This window comes from Cyprinodon tularosa, unplaced genomic scaffold (assembly GCF_016077235.1).
Source record: "Cyprinodon tularosa strain WSP-4 unplaced genomic scaffold, ASM1607723v1 ctg47, whole genome shotgun sequence".
NCBI classification, from domain to species: Eukaryota; Metazoa; Chordata; class Actinopteri; order Cyprinodontiformes; family Cyprinodontidae; genus Cyprinodon; species Cyprinodon tularosa.
The window spans coordinates 134031-144833 of NW_024039196.1; positions in this window are offsets into that span (position 1 = coordinate 134031).

Here is a 10803-nt window from a genome sequence, read left to right on the forward strand (position 1 = left end):
GCATTGACCAAGTTAATAATATAATTCCTATTAGGAAGTTATTATTATTTTTATTTAACTTATGGGACATTACTGTTTCCAGCAGTTTAACCTGGACACTTGTGCAAACTTATGGACCTTATTCTCAATGCAAGGAGCTCCCCACTTCAGAGATATGTTTTGATGTGGATTGTGGAAAAGTTTCCAAAGTCAAAGAACTTAAGACTGATGAAGAGAATTGATTTGAGGAAATTCTGCTGTAACCCAGGGCCATGTGTGTGTCAACCAGATAAAAAAAAATATATATATAAAGAAGTCAGTTTGGGGTCTAAAGCAGGGCTGTTTGGGTTTGTTCTGTATAACTTGGTCCATGCTTACTGGTACAAAAAAAATAAATGAATGTAAAGACATTAAAACTAAAGGGTCCCAACACTCCTGTATCTGCTCTGCTTTTGTTACTGTGAAACTTTACACCTGAATGGTAAATGACAAACCTAATGAATGAATTTATATATATTTTCTTATGTAGACAAATCTTACTTTGATTTAAAAGCTAAAAGAAAGGGAGCTGCAAATAGGAGCTGGCTCCACGTTTCAGCACTTTAACTTTCTCCAGCCACTTTATCAGCCTTTTCAATTGGTTGACAACATAAATGGTGAGTAACCCAATCAAATGTCACCAACTGTGAGTGTCGCATTTAAGCATCTAAATGTAAAGACAAGCTGCTCAGGTTTAAACTGAGCCTCAGAGCAAAGAAAGGAGGGGATTTAAGTGGTTTTTAATGCAGCTTGGCTTGGAGGAAACATCCAGAAAGCAGCAGCTGTGTGGATGTAAACAAATTGATGGGTAGCAAAAGAATCCCTGACTGGTTTGATTAAGAGGAAAAACAAGTACAAATATCAGTTCAGTAATACCAAGCTTTGTGGATTACCAGCAATGAGCACAAAAAAGACATTAAACCTACAGCAGAAGACCAGCTTAAAGGAAACTGACCAACCTAATTATGTAGATCAGTGCTGCATTGTTCACCATCAGCGCTTCATTTTAGAGAAAAGTTTGACCCATCATGATAAGTCCAAACGAATCAGGCTGCACACTTTAGCAAAGAACTAGCATGCTGATAACGTCCATCTTCTTTGGACAATATGTATCAATCACCTGACTGTAACTCTTGGCAGAATAATGGATCATTTCACAAACCCAGAAATCTTAAGATGGTTTCTTAAACATAAAGGCGAGTTCACTGACTCAGTCACTGGATGTAAAACCAATAGGTCATATTTAAGGTTAAAGGTTAAGGACAAAGGATGCAGACCATAGCATCTGACAAAACTGCTGACGTGTTTGGCTCTGTTTTTTATTTTGTTTTTTAATCCCCCTGCAGTTTCAACCAGAATTTCTGCAAACATTGTGACTATTGGCTAAATGAAGTTTCTTTATTTCCTATTGCAGAATTAGTGTCTTTGCCTTAAGTCAACAAAAGCTGGACCCGCAAACATCAAGAGCTAATGGTTTTCAGAAATGAAAAGGGGAGATATGCAAAGTGCTTGTTAGTGAACACAATAAGTGTTTCATTGCTATGATGGCAAATAAAGGCTTTGCTGTTTGATTGAGGAAAAAAAAGGATGGGGACAAAATGCAAAGAACAAGAATAATAGAAATGGCATAAATCAACAAATGTGTCAACATTTTAAGCATTTGGAAAATCTTGCAGGGGTGTAAATAATTTATTGTATCTGTATAATCAAGAAACAAAATTGGCATCCACTTCAATACATCAAAACAACATTTAGCCTGAGCGAAAAAAAAAAAAAAAACATCCCCGAGAAACACTAAATGGTTTATAAAATTCATTTTTGTTGTCACTTATTAAAGCAAACAGTTTAGAGAGCTAATTTTGTCCTGTTGATGTGCAATTATAAGGTTAAAAAAAGGATTCCCCCATGTCCTGTTTGGCTCGTACAAATATTTGGGCAGAATAATGAACAGAATCAGAATCTATTGGCTTTAATAATGTCCAACAGGCTTCCCTAAAAACCACAGCAGCTTTTATTGTCTCCCTGCTTGATCTGTCGTCTCTTATAATGCATGGTATGCAATATCAGAACAAGTAGGGATGATTGATGTTACTGCAGGTTGTGAGTGTGTGTGAGGCTGAAGAATGATGCAGTGTGATTGTTAAAAGTGGGCGCTGTAGTTTGAAGGGATTTTCTGCTCTCTTCCTCTCCATTCCACAGTGGCTGTCAGCTTTAATTATCTTTGACAAAGGGCTTTCTGAATCCTAATTATCCTGAGCTTTGTCTTTCCTGGAGCCCTTCAGCGTTCACTCGAGCTGCTTGACGCATTCACTCGTTCCACTCCTCTTCACCCCAAATTAATTGGCTGCATTTGCAGTTTTTCCTCCTGTCTCCTGACATCTTTTGGGAATCAAAGGTCATCATTATTTCGGGTGAGGATGTCGGGCGACAGCGAGACAGCTATGCATCAGATATCAGCGCTGTCATGTGGCTTCGCTGGTTATGACAGTGACCAGTAAGGGCACTGTCTCATATGTGGAGGTTCATTTAGCCGACTGTGATGGGTAGTTGAAGCTTAGTGGTGTTTGAGAATTTGTCATCGGAATGTTTTCATAATTGTGTAATTCAGGATCTTAAAAGTTATTTTGTCAGGAATGGCACTAACTTCGATAGGAGGGGCTGAGGCAAGAAAAGTTCATCAGTTTATTTTATTGGGATTTTATGTGCATGTCTAACACAAAGTATTCCATCCTTGTAGAATAAAGAGAAAATTAATTGTTTTTAATTTCTCTAGTCATCCTGACCAGATTCCCTATCCTAGCTAAATAAAATATTCCCTCAGCATCATGCTGCCATCACCAATCTTCATAATAAACTCCTCAGTTCTCATTTACACAGTGTTTTGCATGTTGTTCAAAAAGTTTAGGTCTGATCTGACCAGACCATCTTCTTCACAGGCTGTTTTCCCCACATGGTTTGTGATGAACTTTTAATGGGACTTCTCATATCTTCTATAAACATCAGGTTTGGGGTGTATGAAAATATATGGAGATTGCAAATGTAAAAGGTGTGAAAGGCTTTAAGCCCTAAAAAAATGCCTTTTCTATTTTATTTTTTTTTTTTTACATTATTTTTGTGGATGGCACAAGTTAATAATTTGAAACTGTGAAGGAGGGTGGCAGTATTTATGAATCAATACTCAGTTTATTTAAATTCAAATAAAACCATTAATTTAAATGAAAATATCAGAGAAGTATTTTTTCCTAAGAGGGGTTCCCTGCATTTGTGTTTATGCTATCAAGATCTCTCCTGCATTATGCAGCTCTAAATAGCTTCCTCTCATCACAAAGTTGAGGAAGCCTGGCCAACTGGAATCGGGTTTAAAGTGTATTTGTTGACTCAGAACTGCACTAGAATCCTCTTCTTGCTCCTGCCTCAGTCATTCAAGAACCGACCCAAAATGGGTCAGTCAATCATGTTGCAGTATTATGGATTGGTTGCTATCACATCTGTTCATGTCAGACCCTATAATTTAAACAATGAAAGAAGAACAAGGGCTTTGGTTATCTTTAGATGGCAAAGATGTGTTGTTTATTTTTACCCACTGACTAACCATACAGTAACTACATTTTATCAACATAGGTTTCGCTTTCCTCCTTCAGCTTGTAAGGTTCTGCCAAATGTCCCTAATATTCCGTAGAGATTTTTTTGGAGCAGGACATTGCTACACATTGTCCACCTGGCTTGTCAGGTTCAATCATTTCAGATGTTTCTGAAATGGCTAAACAGAAAAGAAGAAAGTCTGGTCAAAGTTCATCCTTTACAGTTTCATCATGTTTTCAATACTTTAGTAGTGTGGCAATTTTTTTCTGCTCTGTTGAAAAAGCAAAAATTAGTTTGATCTAGCAGGATCTTTTGCAGAGCTGTTGTGGAGCAACACTTTGTATGGCTGAACCTGCAAATCTTGTTGGTCTGTTTATCTGAGGGACAACTTACCCTGGTAAGCATTTACAATCAGTGTGAAAAAAACTGTATGAATTAAAGGTATAGTGGAGGATTTGAGTAAATCTTTGAAAAGACCCGCCCTCTCCACTTCAAAAAAATACATATGCACAACTCTGTAACCGCTCATAAGCGGGAACCGCAATTAAACATGTGTGAGAGCGTGCACGAACCCATGTCTCCCCGTGCACGCTCTATTTAAAAGTTGCTGTTTGCATCGCTCATACAGGCTTACTACCGAATTTTTCCACTATGTCAGACTCACCACCGGTAAGTGAAAATGCGGACGAGCACCTAGGACAGCCTAAAATATATCACCAGAATGATTGACAATTAGGAGGACCACTTATTTTGATGATCCACCCAGATCCAAAAGAAACTCCTCCACTATAACTTTAATGTACAAAAAAAAAAAAAAAGATTTTTGAAAAATGCTTACATGCATGAGGAAAGTCACCTTTAGGATGGATGGATTATGGAAGGGTGGATGTATTGATGGATTGATTAATTGATTGATTGATTGTAAAAAGGCAAACTGATCATTTGTAATTTATTTCAGTTGCAGCACTTGGGCCTGTCCTGAGCAAGTAAGTTTTCAGTTTTTTTTAGCCAATGAAATTGAGTAAAACAAATGGGATAAAATGGGAATTGTTCTTCTTCTTACCAAGGCTGACAAAGGTCTCTAATCCACTGACAAAGGTCTCTAATCCACTGTAGAACATGTTAGACATGTTTATGTTATGGTATGATATGTTAGACCGTCAGATTGTTAAGTAAGCTTAGAATAGAAAAAATATGGAGAAATTGTTGGGAATTTAAATGTATTTGTTGTGATTTCTGATTTAACCCCACTGAATATGAGGTGGTTGATATATGATAGTATTTTGTTAACAAGTTAGAGATTTCCGCCTTTGTAGTCGGTTACATGTTTTTCTGAATATGGGTTGGACTCTCGTCTAGTTACAGAGACATCAGTTTTTTTTTTATCTATATCAGTTTAATTTTACACCCATTTAAACACAAACAAACTCAGAGTGAATAATGAAAAGTGTGTCACAAACATTAACAAGATGGAAAGCAGCCTGATGGATCTATCCGACATTAATTAAATCTGATAAAGACTTAATTAATATGACAGATGTTAATTTAATTTTAAATTCATTACAATGGAAACATTCTTTCTTAGTCGCTGCAATATAATCAATGAATGCTCTAAGATTATAACTCAGTTTCCTGATTTGCTAATAGTGAAAATTGTCTACCAACATTATATTTCCACAGAACTAAAGTCAGGTGATAAGGAAGTAAATTAGACACAAAAACAACATCAAACCTTTGGAGTATAATATCAAAACCCCAGTTAAACCCGGTAGAGGCCCCCTCACATTCCACCATAGTTAAAGTGTGGGAATGGACTTAACAGATTTCAGAATTAAACCCGACCAGGGGTTTTTAAGAAGGCTGTCCACACGAGATGTTGGATTGGAAGAACTTTTGCAAGACAGAGAGTGGAAATATGTTTTAATCAGGCTGAGGAATCCTGGGATGCTGCAACCAATATAGACTCTAGGAAAAGATTATTTTTCAGGGTTTGAAGTTAGGCAACCAGTTTTTTTTTGTTTGTTTTTTACATTTTTACCTTCAAACAGAATTATTGGCTTTTTAGTTGAGTGGTGCAGAGCAGCCATCACAAATGTTGAGAAGTTCCAATTATTTGCCATGCTCTTATATTTTAAACTGTGTTTAAAGAAAATAAAAAGCAGCCACAACAAAGACAGTTTATAAAAAAGTTAGTCCAGCTAGCTTTTAGTGCAATAAGCCAGTTAGTAATAAGCCAGTTAGTTTCCAATTTGATTCGATGGGAGCGCGATGTAAAGCAACAATAAAAGTGAGTTGCAAAAGAAACGCACAAACAAAATTGTCTGTCATTGTCCCTTTAAACCATCCGATATGTCCCACATTTTATTATTTCTTTTTTTATCTGCTCACCCTTTTGTAAAGGAGTTTTTGAGCCATCGACTATCACAGAAAAAATATCAAAAAACCTCAGATATTGATTTAAAAAAAAAAGACATTTTATTTTTCACATCATGTAAAATGTGTCATTGTGTTATATATCTGCAATGCTTATATCCCTAACAGCTGTTTCTAGATTTTTTACATGAGCTTTTTACCTCACATGTATTTAGCCATAACAGTACATTAAGTCTAGAGAAGAATATTTACCCAGAACGAGTTTTTCAGGTGAATAAAATATTTATGAACTGTTATGTTTTCTCTTATGTTTCCTTTCTTGTTAAACATATTAATTTGTTTAATTAATGACTTTAAAATCATATTTCAGACAATCAAATGACTTCTTATTATAGCACAAGGCATCATTATGGGCTCTTGATATTTAATTTCAGTGTTAATTAAAACTGAGATTAAAGGTCATAACCTTGTTTTTTGACCTCCTATTTTTTCTGTTTGAGAAAATTAAAGGGATCTCTCTACTTTTATGTGACACAGTCAAGTCAGTAAATAGAGAAACAAGGACAGATTTGTTTAAAAAGAGAAAAAAAAAACCCTGTTAAGAGAAAACAGTGAGAGGGGTGGGGTGATGATACAGAGATTGGGTGATAAATCTTGTTCTGATCAGGTTTCTGTGGTGCTCTCACACCTCAGTCTCTTTCATGGGGTAATTAATCAATCCCAGACTGGGGCCATTGATCGGCCTCTCGTGGCCCTCGCTGTGTTTACACTCCTCGATTGTGTTTGCCACTAAGCCCCTCGATGCCGTTCAATCTCATCGGCAGAAAATGTGACACTCCACCCTCTGATGCCATCAGCAAAACAAAGCATCGATTGACATCTCCATGAAAATCAATCTACTTATATGTTTTTTGTTGTTTTCATGGAGAGGGTGGGATTTGGTTTCGCCATAATCCTCTGTAATCTCGTCCTCCGGGTTTCCAAGCACAAAGTTACTGTGAGCAATCACAACAATCCAAGAATAAACAGTAGACTCTTCTGTTTGCAAAACATTTAATATTTGTCCAGTGAAAGTTAAATTTACTTTGATTTTTACTTTATGATGTAGAATACTGGCATTTTTGTCTGTCTATAACACGTTTGTTTCTATCCCATCCACACTAGTTCTGGTCAAGTTGCTTAAGAACACAGCTTTCCTGACAGGCTTTTTCCCCCTCAACTGAAACCATTTGAGCGTCTTTCTACATTGTTCCTTTGCTTTTCAGAGGCTGCAACTCATGATTCAATGTCTTATTCAAAGATATGAGCGATGACGTGTTTGGCTGTGAGCTCCTGCTGGAGGACAGGAGGAAGCAGCAGAGAAACAACCAAACGTGATCAGTGTGTTAGTAATAGGAAGCAGCGCTACAGTCACCAATGCAAAGTCACAACAAATCTACAAACTTTCTTTGAATGGTTACTAAAGATGTCCCTTTTTTTTATTTTACAGATTAAGCTAAAGAGCCTTGAATAAATATTTAATACTTCAGTGGTCTTATGAGGATTTCATATATTAGACCCATATAAAGTAACATCAGATGATATAACTATAAAATACATCCATAAAGTGCCTAAAAATATACTTTTTAAGCATTTTATGCTCAGAGTAGGTTATGGCGAGAACTAACTAATTAAATTAAACAGATATTTGCGGTATGACAGTGACCAAATTTGAAAAGTTGAATAGGTATAACTAGTTTGCAATGTACTGCTTTCAAATGCAGTTGCAGAAGTCATTATTGGCTGTGATGGAAGCTGACAACCATCCTACGACAAGAAGTGCAAGACTCACCTCTGTTCCAGAGGGTGACTTTATTCAAGGTAACAACCTCAAAAAATCCTTTCGTGTTAGACTCTGCATGAATCCTCCAAATAACTCATATGATATAAAATAATGCCTCAGCGTATGCCACTCAAACTAGGTTCTTACCAGTGCTGGCTGGCCAATAGAGGGCGTCAGGGTGCCGCCCCACCTACCCAGTGACCTTGATTAAGACTTAAAAAAACAAACAAACTCAAATAAAATTAAAATATATTCCGAAATATATCAACAGATTTTTTTTAGATGTGCAAGATAAATATTTAATGACAAGTAAAGCTGTTTCTTCGTCGGACTGGTGATGTATTTCCACCCTTGGGCACAAAAATCTTTGGCCATTGACTCTCGTTAAAAGCTGTACATGCGCAGTAGTCACTCTACAATACAAAACCATAAGCGATCTCAGCGGACGTCACAGTCGTACAGAGAAATGGTGCAAGAACAATTTAATTAAGTGAAGTCCCTTAAAGCAAACTTACAGAGAGAAGCAGCAGGTGAAATCGTTTGGACCTGATCAGCCAACATCAAAATGAATCAGCAGTCCAAAGACAGAGGGAGAAGCTACTCCTGGTCTTTATCCAGGACATGGTTAAGCTAGAAGGCTTGGCTAACTGCATGCAGCAAGGCTAAGGCTTTATTCTGCTTCCCCTGCCTCTTTTTTTCAAACGTCAGGATTTGACCCAGCATGGATAAAGACAGGTAGGACTGATTTAAAGCACTTTTTTTTTTTTTTGAAAAGACAAGGAAGCACAATCTGGGATTCACCTGGAAAGTAATATAGCATGGTGCACTTTTTCCAGATGTTTCTAGAAAAGAAAATAATGTGTGTTGCTTCATCTCTAACTGAAACTGATTTGAAGGTGTTATTGAGTCATACGCTCATTTCAAATTGTGCTGGGCTCCCAAGATCTGTGTTAATCTGAGATTTTAGCAAGATGAAAAATAAACCAGGTTTAACTGTTTCTCTGCCCCTCCATCAAGTGTTAAAGGTTGCTACTGCATGCTGGCAATTTAATGTCAGACTTTGAACAAAAACTACAACAGACCCCCTCTATGTACAGGTGCTGGTCATAAAATTAGAATATCATGAAAAAGTAGATTGATTTCAGTAATTCCATTTAAAAAGTGAAACTTGTATATTATATTCATACATTACATACAAACTCATATATTTCAGATGTTTATTTTGTTTAATTTTGATGATTACAAATGACAACAAATGAAAATCTCAAATTCATCATATCAGAAAATTAGAATATTACTGAAGACCAATAAAAACAAAGGATTTATAGAAATGTTGGCCAACTGAAAAGTATGAACATGAAAAGTATGAGCATGTACAGCACTCAGTATTTAGTTGGGCCTCCTTTGGCCTGTATTACTGCAGCAATGCGGCGTGGCATGGAGTCGATCAGTCTGTGGCACTGCTCAGGTGTTATGATAGCCCAGGTTGCTCTAATAGTGGCTTTTAGCTCTTCTGAATTGTTGGGTCTGGTGTATTGCATCTTCTTCTTCACAATACCCCATAGATTTTCTATGGGGTTAAGGTCAGGAGAGTTTGCTGGCCAATTAAGAACAGGGATACCATGGTCCTTCAACCAGGTACTGGTAGCTTTGGCACTGTGTGCAGGTGCCAAGTCCTGTTGGAAAATGAAATCTGCATCTCCAAAAAGTTGGTCAGCTGCAGGAAGCATGAAGTGCTCTAAAACTTCCTGGTATGTGGCTCCGTTGACCCTGGACCTCAGAAAACACAATGGACCAACACCAGCAGATGACATGGCACCCCAAACCATCACTGACTGTGGAAACTTTACACTGGACTTCAAGCAACGTGGATGAAGTGCCTCTCTTCTTTTCCTCCAGACTCTGGGACCTTGATTTCCAAAGGAAATGCAAAATTTACTTTCATCAGAGAACATGACTTTGGACCACTCACCAGCAGTCCAGTCCTGTTTCTCTTTAGCCCAGGCAAGACGCTTCTGACGCTGTCTGTGGTTCAAGAGTGGCTTGACACAAGGAATGCGACAGCAGAAACCCATGTCTTTCATACGTCTGTGTGTGGTGGTTCTTGAAGCACTCACTCCAGCTGCAGTCCACTCTTTGTGAATCTCCCCCACATTTTTGAATGGGTTTTGTTTCACAATCCTCTCCAGGGTGCGGTTATCTCTCTTGCTTGTACACTTTTTTCGACCACATCTTTTCCTTCCCTTCGCCTCTCTATTAATGTGCTTGGACACTGAGCTCTGTGAACAGCCAGCCTCTTTAGCGATGACCTTTTGTGTCTTGCCCTCCTTGTGCAAGGTGTCGATGGTCGTCTTTTGGACAACTGTCAAGTCAGCAGTCTTCCCCATGATTGTGTAGCCTATAGAACTAGACTGAAAGACCATTTAAAGGCTTTTGCAGGTGGTTTGAGTTAATTAGCTGATTAGAGTGTGGCACCAGGGGCCATCAATTTTGAACCTTTTCACAATATTCTAATTTTCTGATATGATGAATTTGAGATTTTCATTTGTTGTCATTTGTAATCATCAAAATTAAACAAAATAAACATCTGAAATATATGAGTTTGTATGTAATGTATGAATATAATATACAAGTTTCACTTTTTAAATGGAATTACTGAAATCAATCTACTTTTTCATGATATTCTAATTTTATGACCAGCACCTGTACTTGGCTGAGTCATTCATCTCACTTCACAGTTTACACCATCTGGCCTTCACAATCCTTTGACCTAAACACAGCTGGTAATTGCATTGTGTTACTCTTTTATCCGGTTTGGCCTAATCAAACTGTTAAAAGCTTAAATTACTTTCACAGTTCATGTATCAAACTGTCAGGCTACACTATAAGTTTAAAACCACTCATCGGCAAAGATTTAAATTTATGAAACATTGTTGTTTTTTTGCTGTTTTTTTTTTTTTTTTACTAGAACTGGATGCACACGTTTCAATTAATTGTCGATTTTCTCT